Raw genomic sequence first — 13299 nt, 5'->3', positions numbered from 1 at the left:
GTCAGAGATATATGGGCTGCTGCATCTGGCCTGGGAAATTCAATTCCTCAACCCCATTTAAGTTCTAATAAACAACTGTGAATGGATTCATAACTAAAGGCCAGAACTAATTTGCATGAGATTCACAGGACGAGCATTATGAATTTATATGAAATATGAATAAAAAGCGTCAACACATGTTGTGCCACATACATGTTTCAAACCCACGACGCTGGAGGTTTGATAAACAGATGCTGTTACTGGCTTGACTCAGATACGTTTGACTTCACAAGCGTTTAAGGAAATGGTCCACTTCTCTGTATTGTAAAGTGATGGTGTTCACCGGAGGCTTTTCATCACAGCCGACTCCATTATTATACACCTCAATGTATGTACACACTCAAAGCACCAAAGGCTTGAAGTGGCACGTACAGTGTATATTTAGTTATAAGTTTGTAAAATGCTTGAAATGGGTTTTCTGTGGTTGCATTGCAGCAGCCAGAAGCACAAGTGTCCCCTTAGCTATTGTTCAGCGCCGCAGTTAAAAGAGAGCCGTTCAATGTACACGCTTTGTAACCCATTGACAAACGGTACAGCTCATTTCTCCTTTGAGCTGTCTGTCAGAGTGAAGCCACAGTGGCAGTCTGCGTGTGCTTCACTTTAACTACAGCTTCTCATTGACCAGGACGGTTGCATTTAGCGCTGCCACATCAGATAACCGAAGCAGTTAAAAATAAAAACGCATTATTAAGGTCTTATGAAGCTGCTGTCGCACAGAAAGTGACGCTGCTGGAAAGCAGACCAACGCCCTGACACCGTGCCAAGGCCTTCTGGTGAAACAGCAGATCAGGAGCCTCATGAAGGAGCTCTTTTCCTCCCAAAATACATCTTCTGCTGCTCACCAGAAAATCCCCTCCTCCCACTGAGTACACCGCGTACTTCTCTTTGACTCTTTCTTTCCATTTGTCCTTTCCTCCTCTGCTCTTAGATTTTTTTGAGGACACAAAGACTCCTTTTACAGTAGCCATCTGAAAAATAACTTTTTGTGCCATTTGTTTGGTTAGCCTCTTTTTTTATTTTTTTTTTTGGAAGGGGAGGCGGTTTCCTCCGCAGCCCGGGTTGGACGGCCCCTCCCTTGTGCACCAGAGAGCCCCACAGCTTATAAATGTTTAAAAAAGACACTTCTTCTCTTCGATCCAAAACCACCTCAAAGCTTTGGCACAGTTAAAGGACAAACACACAGTAAAACACAGCAAACACATTCCATGTCATCAGCTATAGTACACATGGCGGATCTGGTTGTGCATAGGGGGTTGTGTGTTTGTGATAAAAAACATGTGTGTGCGTGTGTTGTAAGTCTCTTTCCCAAAGCTCTGTCAAGTCTCCTATCTGTGTTTGTTTACCACAGAGTGTGAAACTGTGCAGTTACTTGCTGTCACTTCACGTTCGACTGGTAAGTAGTGTGATGATTTAGGTGTAGATTTATAGGCTCCATGTTCACAGCAGTTTGTGTTATCATGTAGCACAGCCATGAACGCTGATGTGCTCTCCATATGGCAGGTTGAGAGGGCGATGAGTACATCAGGGATCAGGAATGTTTGGACGCTTAGCAACGCGCAGCTTCACGCTCATGCCATTAAGTGCAGTCGTGGCAGGGAGCCACCAGGGTCAACTGCGACTGTCGTGTCTTGCTCAAGGGCGCCTCATTGGACCATTTTGGAGGGAGGAAACGGAATTCACCCAAGCCCGCGCTCCTTTGGGGATTCGAACTGACACCGTGTAGTCATGAGCCTGCCTCTGTTACCATGTCACCAGCACTGTGCATATGCCTTCTCGGGTCTGTGTTTTTAGCCCGAGTGAATTGAGTGGAGCGTGTCTGTGGCTCGCTGGGAGGATTGTGTGAAAGCAGGAAATGGGGGTCCTTATGTGTTTATGTGTGTCTATGGGTTTTTCTCATGTGTCTGGCCCATCTGAAGCATGAAGGCAGAGGGATGAGTCACACATTTGAGAGCCTTCTCACTTTTCTTGCTCCCAGGAAAACTTGGTTGTTTTGTTTTTATTTTTATCCATATTTATGCTTTTTGTTCTGGGAGAAACTTTGGAACAAGCCCGTCTGCCAGAAAATATGGTTTGGGAAGCAACTTAATGAAGATTCCTTTCAGTGTAGACACCCATTGGGTATCTGGTGAAAGCTTTTATGTTCTCTAACCAAATCATACCATACAAGTTCAGTTTATCTGAGCTACTGAAAGCCATAAACTCACAGAGGGAATATATCAGGTCATGTTTGGACAAAGAATCTGTGTAGACAAGAGGTTATAAAACTGCCCGCAGACAGACTTCATGCAGAACTAACAAATAAGGCAGAATAAAGCACTAATGGGAACTAATCTGATGCATCCAGTGCCACACCCTTGAAATGACTCAGAGAAAGGAAACAAGAAGTCATGCAAACTTAACTGTATTATGCATGCCCAAAATACCAAGTCCTATTTGTCTGCTAAAGACAGCCACACACAGTCGGCTATTCGCAATGATGGCTTGTTAACTGGTAATTAAGCTGCTGTCGCTGAGTACTCGCACATTATTCAATTAACTTGAACATAAACTGTCCCCGCAGGTGGGCTTCCAATATTCACAAAAGTGTGGTGCTGTAATTTCAGTCGTTTTATTTTAAAAGAGAGCACACAGTAACGGCGAATCTCCAGCAGCGATCCCGAAAGTGGGAGATGGTGTCATGGCAGATAACTTGTGTTTAAGTGGAGCTCTGCTTTCTGGGGATGAGGGTGGTGAGCATGCTTCTCCAGCTTCCTGTCCTCAACATATGCTGCTTGTTCACTGCCTGGGAGAGCAGATTGTGCAAACTCTCTGTCCAGAATGAATGTTTTTTAATTTGTCAAAAATAATCAAAAGCATGTGATGAACCCTGAAGGTCTGTTTAATATGAACTGAATCTGAATGATTTTTAGCATCAATCCAGCAAAAGAGAGGGTCTCCTCCGTTTTTGTCATTTTTTGGGGTTCGACTTTGGCTTGGACATCGCGGTGAAGTACGGGCGCGAGCTGTCAGTGGCTTACAAATCGGTTAAAAGGGATTGAGTCACTGGGATCAAAGCAAAACTGCACCCGCACCAGAAGAGATAGAAATGATATCACCCACACACATGATGGGGGGAAATTACTAATGAGCCTTTATGAATGTCTGACCCTAATAAGAGTATAATCACGTTGGGAGCTGTGAAATCATGTGTTCACCCATTAATGAAAGGAAACACACTTCTCAGTCTCTCCGATTAGTCCAAGAAGCTCCCAAAAGGGCCATTAGCATGCGTACTTGAGAGCGCATTTAAATCCAGAGGAATTTTAATTACACTCCGTGAGCTTTCACTGTGGGGTTGGCTTGTGTTGCTTGGATGCTAAATTTACAGTTTCATAAGCTGTTTTCGTTTGATCCCCAAACACAAAACAGGAGTAAACAGGCAGACAGCAACAACACAGGTGATGTCAGAGACTCCAAAAAGACATCTAAAATATTACATCAACCATTCCCAGAGATTTTAACTAATTTCAATTTTGCAATTCAGTTGCTAATGTGCAATGCTGTTTAACTGTATATATTCTGCTCACACTGTGTATATTTCGTATGCACTATATATATTATTTATATCCTATTTATATTTTAATATTCCCTTGTGTTCCCATTGCATGTTTATTTTTGAATGTCCTCTTTGCAGCTTTTTTTCAAGATTATCTTATCTTGGAATATTAAAATCCACTCTCCCATTTTCAGTTGATTTCAGTTCATGGAAATATTTATTTAGTTTTACCAAGAGAATTTCTCCAATCGTCAGAGGTTAGAAATGTTGTGACAGATATGTTTCATAATGAACTAGGTTCTTTTTTTTAACATCATTTGTTCATCGGATGTTGGAGACACTTCCGTAGGGAGCGAAGACTTTTCACAGTCGCCTGCTTGACGGATAATCCAGATCTGTGAAAATGCTCAAAAAGCTAATCCTCAGATTTATGACGATTATATCTGCTTGCATGGAATTTGATCTCCCTGTGAGATATGACAAGTAATATATGCATGTTCAGACGCTGCGGCACAGCAGTTCTCACATATATTGACATTCTGCAAGGTTAACTTGCTTAGCCTGTAAGCTCCAGTGAACACATCTGCAAACGGTTTAGCTTTTGGTTTTGTGCTGTCGGAGGCCCCTCTGTTCCATGTTGTACATTTTTATACTAAAGAGAGAGAACAGAAAAGTTTATTTATCATAGATGTTCCCTCCTCCCCAACAAGCCAGATGGACCCAGAGGAATAGGATTTCCCTCTTTAGAAAGAAGATTGAATAGTTCTATGCAGCCATTGTTAAAGTAAAGTAACACCTTATAAATCACAACCAAAGATCCACAAAAAGGTCTGCGAGGGAAGTTTAAAGCCACTCGAGTTTATTTTAACAATCCTTTTTTTCTGCCGTAGTCCTTTATACACACTTTGTGATAAGGAAGTTAAAAAGTCATACATCAATAGGCTGTGATTAAATTGATTCACTGAAATCTTAAGCAACACTGGGCAAGATGTGTCATTAAAATATCAATTTCTAATTTAACCAAAGAGATTAAAGATGAGCTGTATCAGAGAGGATGGTCTCATTTCCACTGTCTGACATCATACTGACACTGACATTTTAATGTGGGTAAATGGGATTTCTTCCTCGATTACAAAAACAGACGGATTGATGTCTGTGACAACACCCATGAGTTCACCCGAATTTAAAATTGTTGACTTTTAATCTCTCACTGAATTGTGTGGTGCTGTGATATTCAATCCTAATAATAAAACTTTCAAGTAAAATCTGTCAACAGCTTTACATGGAAATATTTGAAAGTTGACAAAGAATATGCAGGTGTGTGCTCTGGGAATTTCGACAAGTGGTGTATGGCAACATTTGGGATCTCAGCGTGAATGAGTTGAAAGCAAATCACAAACACTATATTCCTCCCCTATCCAAAACACTCTCTTGCAACACAAATACTGGCAAAGATAGCAGCATATGACACATTTACATTCAACAGCATGGAAAATGTGCCCATCACAGAGTTACACTAAAGAAAGATAGTTTCTTTCTCCTCACCTCTTTTGCAAAGTTCAACCTGCATGCAACCTTTGTAAGGTTTATTCTAATGTCTATTGACATAACTGACATTTTTTTGCCTTAATGAATTTTTACACTAAAGTGGTCACGTTGGAAAGCCATACGCTTATACATATTTCTCCTTGCTGCATTTAGTGTTATTCGAAGTATGACCAATGGATTTTTAAGGTGGCCGAAGTTACACCTTAAAAACAAACCAATTTCCTGGAATTAGAGGCTCTGTTGTCACAGCTGTCACTGGTTAGCACAGGTGACATGTAGGTACAAGCAGCTTAGTTCTGAATATTAAAGTTATAAGTTACGTTAAGCAACTCGTCACCAGTTGCAGCTGCTGATCAACATTCAAGGCTGTTTAGCTTTAGAATTTAAAAATTATTCGTTGACCCGGTGCATATACACCTGTTTAAGTGACTTGCGAGATGCACGCTCACGGTGACGATGTCTGCTGAATGAGAACATGTTGAACCCACGTCCACAAAACATTAGAAGGGAAATGGACAAGAAAGAAGGTGAAGGACAGAACATTTGTTCCAGAAGGGAACATTATCTGTCATAGAGCCTTCATGACTTCCACACTCTGAATCCTCTTCAGGGAGCAGGAGCTGCAGAAGTAGATCCTTTAATGACATGAATCTACCGAGGTACGGACTATGTTCTCAGTAAGCTGAATACTCTCTGATGACTTGCATGTCACAAATGAGAGGGGAGGATTTTTCACAGTATGTTGAGTTTGATCACTACAGCCTCATTATGAACTGTAACTGTCCACTTTTTTGGGGTTGTATAGTTAAACATGACATTACATTGACATTAGTTGCTGGATGAAACGTGCAACTGTTCAGTTGAGCAGTAACATTTACATTTTAGATCATGAAGGCAAAACTCAATGGTCAGTGCAGTAAAAAAACAACGATCATCGTGTGCATGAATGCATGAAATAGGTCTGTTATTGTTGTGTTAAAAACTGGATGTGTCTGCATTTAAGAACATTATGAACAGATATGAATTACAGACTTGCACTTAATCAGAAAAACCTCATAGAATCAATACTTGGTGTTATCAGCTGAATAAATTTGCTATCAGTAGACTTTGAAAACCTCAGGGGCTCAAGTTATTTTATTCACCAGCACGACAACGTTTACAATTGTCGCCTCTATCGGGTTCCGATCTGTTTTCAGCTACAGGGTTTTATGAAGGCGAGCATCGATTTCAGTCGTGGGCTTTGTTTCAGTCTTCAGTCCAGATAGTGACTGTCTCAATCGAGCGTTTGCCTCCAGCAGAGAATAAAAAAACACGTTCCTCAGTTCCTCTGCATTGTTGATGACCTCTCTCCATCTCTCTCTCTCTCACTCTCTTTCTCCCCCTTGCTTTCATTGACAATCTGTTTTAACATTGTGCTCCTCCAACCCCTGGATTCATGAAAGACTTGACAGCCCTGTCAATATTCACCGCCCAAAGTGGGCAAAAAGACGCCCACCCCTCGATGAGACGGACAAATGTGCTCGTAAATCTAGATACATCAAGGGAACTGTCAGCGTTGTATGTAAAACTATGTGTAGCGATATGTGAGTATTATGCGCAAGCAATCTGCACTTATAGCATGTCTTATACCATCAGGTTCCTCACCCGTGTGTGGCACTTCCATCAGTACATGTAATTGTGTCAGCGAGAGATTACGGATGTGTCTACCTGATGATGGATGTGACGCTCTCACACGATGCGGCAGGTTTGGATTAACTGACACATTCTGACACAGTGTACACAGGTTTGATGAGCGTGTGCTCTGAAACATGCACTGGGTAAATCTTATTCATGTTATGCTATGATAGTTTATGGATTTCTCTTATTAAATCTTGCTCAGTCAATGGCGTTGAAGACACAGATGCCATGAAACAGTTGAGACATGGAGTGATCACAATGCAAACAGATTCTAGTTTTTTATTCGATGTTTATATATTTCAAAGTCATACTTTCATTTTGCCATAGTTTGAGCTACATTTTTTAAGGCAGGAAAACTATATTTATAGCATTCAGCATTCAACTGGAGCCTCAGCTTCCATGAGGCTCCAGTAGCTAAGAGTGACGAAAAGTGATAACAGATGTAAATACTGACAAAATATTCAAGCTTTTAAGAAAAATATTTCAAAAAATTGTTATTTAAAGTCTATTCTCTAGAATCCACAATTTACACAGAGAACCGGATATACATCCATTATCCTGCAGAAATTCCTGATTTAGAAATTACACCTTAAGTCAGTCCTTGTTTACTGTTAGCTCCAAAGCTTTGAGCAAAGCCACACATCATTATATATACTTTGAAAGTTGTTTCTTGTTCAAGCAAAGTGTTCTTTTAAAAAAGGCTTAGAAAATAGCAATTCTGAACAAATTTGCATATTTATGTCAGCAAGTGATTACTATATAAAAAAAAATTCAAAAAAGAATACCAAACAGGGACAGGGACACTGAAGGGTCCAATCAGATTTTCGTTGGGGCCTTCGCCCCCTGCCCGGCCCTGGATCCTTTTCAAAAGTAATTAAACTTGAGCTTTTTCCTTTTGAGCAGTGAAGCACCGCTCTTGACATTTCATTTATCCCCTGAATTATTTAGCTGTAACAATCTGTAGACTCTACTTAGACAACTATTTTAATTATCAATTTGTTCTTTTTACTAAAGTCGAACAAAGTAAAGCTCAAAAGTAGAATCCTTCAGTATTTTTTTCAATTAAAAGTAGAGCAAATGCTGGTTTAACCTTCTCAAACAGGAGGATTATTTTCTGATAGAAGTCGGGGCGGTTGTTGAATGAAACTTATTTGATGTTTTTCCGACATTTCATAGACAAGACAATTCAAAGAGGAAATTATCAGCTGTTTAATAAATAAAGCAATAATCATTCTAAGGAATTCTACTGAAATCATGTCACTTGTACCCAGAATCTAAATGTGATTGTGACTCAAATTGGCTTTTTTCCAAGTTTCTTAACAAACTCCTTCCTCCTTAGTGTCATTGTTGACTTGTCTTTTTGTATTTCTTCGAGAACATGCACTTTGACTTTGTGTCAAAGCACCAAACACAACTCGTCATAGCCTCAGGAGCCCTACTGTCATCTGGAGAGAAATTATTCTCTAATATGTGACTTCAACAAGTGATTGTTGAGCTGTTCACATACAAAAGATGCAGGATGTACGAAACCTCACTCCTACTGGACATTAACACCAGAGCTGTTTTGATGTTTCTGAGCATACCTGAAGGCTGCGCTCAGTTGTCACAGACTTTGCAGCAAGTGTTTTGTCAAGTTCAACAGGTCTTTAAAATGTGGTACATTCACATATCTGTTCTGTAGTGGGGAAGCAGCCCTGATCCGCTGACATCTTTGAGTTGGGTGGTACCGGTGTGGAAGGCATTTGATTTCACCACAGTCATCTGCAACACGTGTGGCCTCTTAAAACATGCAGCTTAGTTTAGTTGAATCAGCCGTGCACGTTCGAGGGTTACACAAAGGAAGATTATAAGAGGCTTCTCTCAGACAAATGAAGAAATAACACCGTAATCAGTCAGAGGCAATGGATGCATTACAGGTGATTACATCTGTTGGATATACGGAGAAGTAGCACACTCACATTCTCTGCTCTTCTTATCATCTAAATGCAAATTGGATTTAATAAGGATTTTGTCTGTCGATCTGCTAAAGTTCTGTGCCAACTTGTGAGAGCAGCAGAATGAAACAAAGCTATATGATGTGGCTCTCCATCTTTCTGTACTCACTCTGTTTATTTTTCAGCCTCTCGTAAGCGTACTTACCAATTACTCTGTTTTATCATATTTTTCCTTTCTAAATTCTTCTGAAGCTTGTAGTGCTTTCTGTCTATGAGGCCTCCTCGAGGTTCAGCAAATACGTCCAGACGTCATTTTTTGCTACTCTCTATCAACAGCTATCTGCCTATGAATGCAAATAAATTAAAAAGCCAATGCATTTTGGTCACTGTGTTTCACGTCATCTACTCTCCACGTGGACTGTTTACCTGCAGTACCAAAGCCTGTTAAAACGTGATCGGTCAAACAAGACACAGAAACCAGAAGGCCACAAATTCAGTATATTCACATGTAGAATCTGTTTATAGTGATTCAGGACTATCTAAATAACACCCAAGGTCCCTGTTAACTAGTATCTTCACCATCCTGGTTCAAATAACATATTTGGATCTTAGGGAGGATACAGTGTCAGCCTAAGTTAAACTTCCCCACCCATGACTTATCCTGCACTGTGGTGACCAAGCCCAACAATTTTATCTTAAACGTTATAACCTAAAAGCAGGTAAAGTTCCTGTAGGTGAAGTAGTGGCTGTCGGCCAGATGAGAGGTGTTTAGACTTTGAGTAAAAGTGTCTGTGAACAGCTAATCTAAACAGTTCCGTCATCTCTGCATCTGTGAAGCCTCTGTTTAGGAGAAACTACGACAGATGGCTGGAAGCAACGTGTCATTTTTTACCAGCAAGGTGAAATTTGGTGTGGCCAACATAGATTACACTGTTGGATTTCACTGTTGCCACATGTGTACACATCACATCTGGCAAAGTTATGTACAGTAAACATCGGCTTGGGTCAGAGGATGCATGTTGCCACGACGTCTCCTCAGGCTCACTGACAGTGCACCGAGTGGCCACTGTCAGTGAATGATTTGGCAGGGACGCAGGGGTTTTGTTTCCCCATAGGGCAATTTTGTGACCACATGTTTAAAGCGTTGCTACAGATGTGGCATGAGCGTTTTGGCCCAACAAAACCAGTGTTTACATTTAATGTGTATTCCTACGTTTAAGCCTTATATGCCATGTGTAGGCAGGAATGACTGAATAAAGAAGTTGGAGCTTGTTGTTTGCCACTTTCATCTTTGGACCAGCTGAACAAATCTGGTGGGCAGAATTTAAAGTGTGTTGCTGGTTCCTTCTTCTTCATAGGTGCTAGGGAGCTCTCGAGCAAATACCTTACCCTCCATCACACTATTCAAGTCTAGGTATGTGTATGTCTTTGTGGTGTAGGGCGTTCCTGGAAAAAGCCATTCACGCTCAGTTAATCTACTCTGTTTAAAGAAAGGACAAATCCTCACCTCTGACTAAACCCCTTCTTAGTGTCTTTTAAAATAATCATTTCTGTTTTGACTTTTAAGATATATGTACAAGGATATTCTCAATCTTGTCCTATGTTCTAAAATAAGTCATACATTTCATCAGTAGGTTATGGTTAACAAGTCACTATCCTGACAAACGTAAACTAATGCAAAACTCAGACATAAATCATTAATAAAAAAAATCAAATGTATCAGTTGTATCTGCTCACAATCAGATTAGTTTGTGGTAGGAACTGAAAAAAGTAGAGAGAGTCTTTTTCAAGTTCTAATCTTCAGGGACTTCCCCTCATGTCTACTACCAGCTACCAACATTTTCCACTAAAACCATTTCTATTCATCTTCAAGTCAGTTCCTCAGTAATGAAACCAAACCTTCCAATTTGTGGGAAAATGAAATGGACTTATAATGTGGCGCTAGAACAGTGGAGTGCTGTTCAAGCTGTTACACAGTGTTCCCGGGCTTTTCCATGCTCGGCACTGTTTATTTTGGGCAGAAATTGGTGGGCACAGACAGAGTGAGAGTAGAATAGAGAGGCAGGAAAAGGTGTTGGCGGGAGGGCGGTGGTGGGGCTGCTGCTCTCAACTTCTGCTGAATGAGAGTTGAGTTGGAGTGCCGGGGTAGACTGGGTGGAGCAGGGCGGGCCTTCTCAACGGTAGCCTGGTGGAAAATGGCGCAAGACATTGTGGGCTGACTCAGCCGGTAGACCGAGGAGGAATTACCGTCAGGGTTGTTAGACGCCTAACTCATGGTTGTGTTGGTGTGTGTGTGTGTGTGTGATGAGTGCACGGCTGAGTTTATGTTTGCACCATGTACTTCCCTCTGTGGGTGTGTGCACTGGCATGGTTTTAGATTAACGCTGGTTAATGGAAGGGTTGAGCAAGCATCTGGATAAAGCATTTATTTAAAAAAGCATAGTTCAGTGGAGTGAAGCAGGAGAGAAGTGTCTCCAGGGTTTGGGGTGAGGGGTGAGCTGAAGGAGGTGGTGGAGGTGCTGGTGGGGGGGAAGTCTGAGCTGAACAGGGTCAGTCTGGTAGTGTGTGCGTTCAGCTGGTTCTCATTATGGAGCTAATGTGACACTCTGATCTTAAACACAGAATGACTCTGCAGACCCTAGTTAAAGCCGGATATGGGTTTTGAGAGGCCCCTTCACTGCAGCTTCTGTATCACAGTTGTACTCCTTGGACTGGGGGCCTCATTTTCAGAGAGGGCCTCCATATCTGATTTGGTCATGAAAGAGTGTGTAGTTATGTAGCTTGAAACTGGTGTGAAATCCACCCTTCCCTCCAGGCTAAGATCAATGTGAGGTTTAAATAAGGTGAGAAACATATTTAATGCTCAATATTTATGCAGAGTTTTTAAACTCAACCAAGGCTGGGAATTAATGTGAACTATAGGCTAATCTATGCTGCCTTTTTACTTACCAGAAGAGATACTCCAGTTTCAACCAATGCAACCATCACTGCCCACATAGTTTTGTGAGTCATTAACTTTGGCATGGTTGTGAGGCAATACATCCAAGAGAGGGCAGCACAGAGTGTCTGACAACATACATTGGTTTGGTGCAGGTCTGGTGATTATGTATCAATTAAAAAAACAATTGTCCCTGTGCCCAGGTGCACTGACATCACATATATGCCTGTTGTGTTTTACCAACTTGCAAAGCAAAAAGTTCAGCCATAGTTGACATTTCTTCCTCATGTCCTAATGTTGTCTCACTTAAGCTATTGGCTACAATGCCCCAACAATTTACAGCGGTGTTACTTTTACATGTCGTCTGCATCTGTTAGCTTTCAGAAACTGGACGAATATGGACGAAATAAACGTACAAGGAGAAGGCTCCATCTGTTTCCATGAGCCTTATGGGAGTATCGAAAGGTGTCTGGTGTTCTGAATGCTTACCTTAGAATAATGCTAATGCTAGGTGTTGGTCTGGCTATTGGGAGCAATTTGGGGTTTACTGTCCGGTTTATGAAAATTCTTACTTGGCAACAAGATACTACAGAGTGAACCACTAATCTTAATGGACATCCTGCTGGAACAAGAAATTATGTAGAAAAAAACTTTTTAGAGTGAGCTACCAAAAGTGTTGTTTTGTCGTCCTCTCCAAGTATCAAGTATCACATCAGCACAAGTATGAAAATATTTTATTCACAACTTGCGCTGTAAAAATCTACAAATCTTTCAGCATCTTTAACAAAGTGGGACCCGAGCGAGCGATAAAGACAAAAAGGAGATAAAACAAAAATAGAGAGCATCAGTGAATTTATTAGACCTGTCTAGGAACCCCTGCAGCAGCCAAGCCCAACTTAAACACAATCTCTATCAAGTGTTCCCCTGCACCGGACCCCAGCTGAGGGAGGTTTCTCAGAGTCCAAGTCCTAAATCTCTTCCCTTGCGTTGACGTTTAAGTGGAATGATTTATGACAGTGAATTGCTACTCAGCAAAGTGTTTTCCAGCCCACTGCAAAGCCAGTGTCATGCTGATAATTAGTGGTGGAGTGACTGATGCCTGCACCCGTATTCGTAACAACAGTCATGAGGGCACTGTGAGTGAAAGCTAACTGGAGCTGTTGATACGTCAGAGATCGATGTTAACTGTGAATGAATCTGGCCTGGTCACAATAAGAGTAAAAAAAATGAAATTATATGTTTTCAATAGCCCAGCTAAAAAAATTGTGATGAGAATAAATCATAGCACTGTCAAGTGCTCTCTGGTCATTTATCCTTAAAGCCTCATCAGTGTCAGACATTCTCAAGAGTGTTCAACATCATACCAGTTGTATCTAAGAAGGAAACAATAAATCCAACTCAATAACTGCTGGGAACATTTTTTTAAAGTGCAGTACTTTGACATAAAGTGATGTGCCCGGTTTTGAAGAGGAGTATTTCGATCACGACACAGAGACAGAGGCTGATTCAAGAATGTGAGACTCTTCATTTCAAAGCTGGAAAACCTCAACCTCAGAACTAAAGAGGTAATCTGCTCCACTGAAAATCTATCTTTTGACCATCAAATATTTATGCTCTTCTCAATATGA

At 41.0% G+C, this 13299-nt stretch overlaps 1 protein-coding gene across 1 annotated transcript in view; it reads left to right on the top strand.

Annotated features, from left to right (window-relative positions):
- The window catches only part of cspg4 (chondroitin sulfate proteoglycan 4), a 65970-nt gene that overhangs the window by 15032 nt on the left and 37639 nt on the right, over window positions 1-13299 (top strand). The window lies entirely within an intron of this gene.

This window comes from Limanda limanda, chromosome 8, assembly GCF_963576545.1.
Source record: "Limanda limanda chromosome 8, fLimLim1.1, whole genome shotgun sequence".
Taxonomy (NCBI): domain Eukaryota; kingdom Metazoa; phylum Chordata; class Actinopteri; order Pleuronectiformes; family Pleuronectidae; genus Limanda; species Limanda limanda.
Note: the sequence above shows the minus strand (reverse complement) of the source record. Positions and strands in the feature narration are given on the sequence as shown.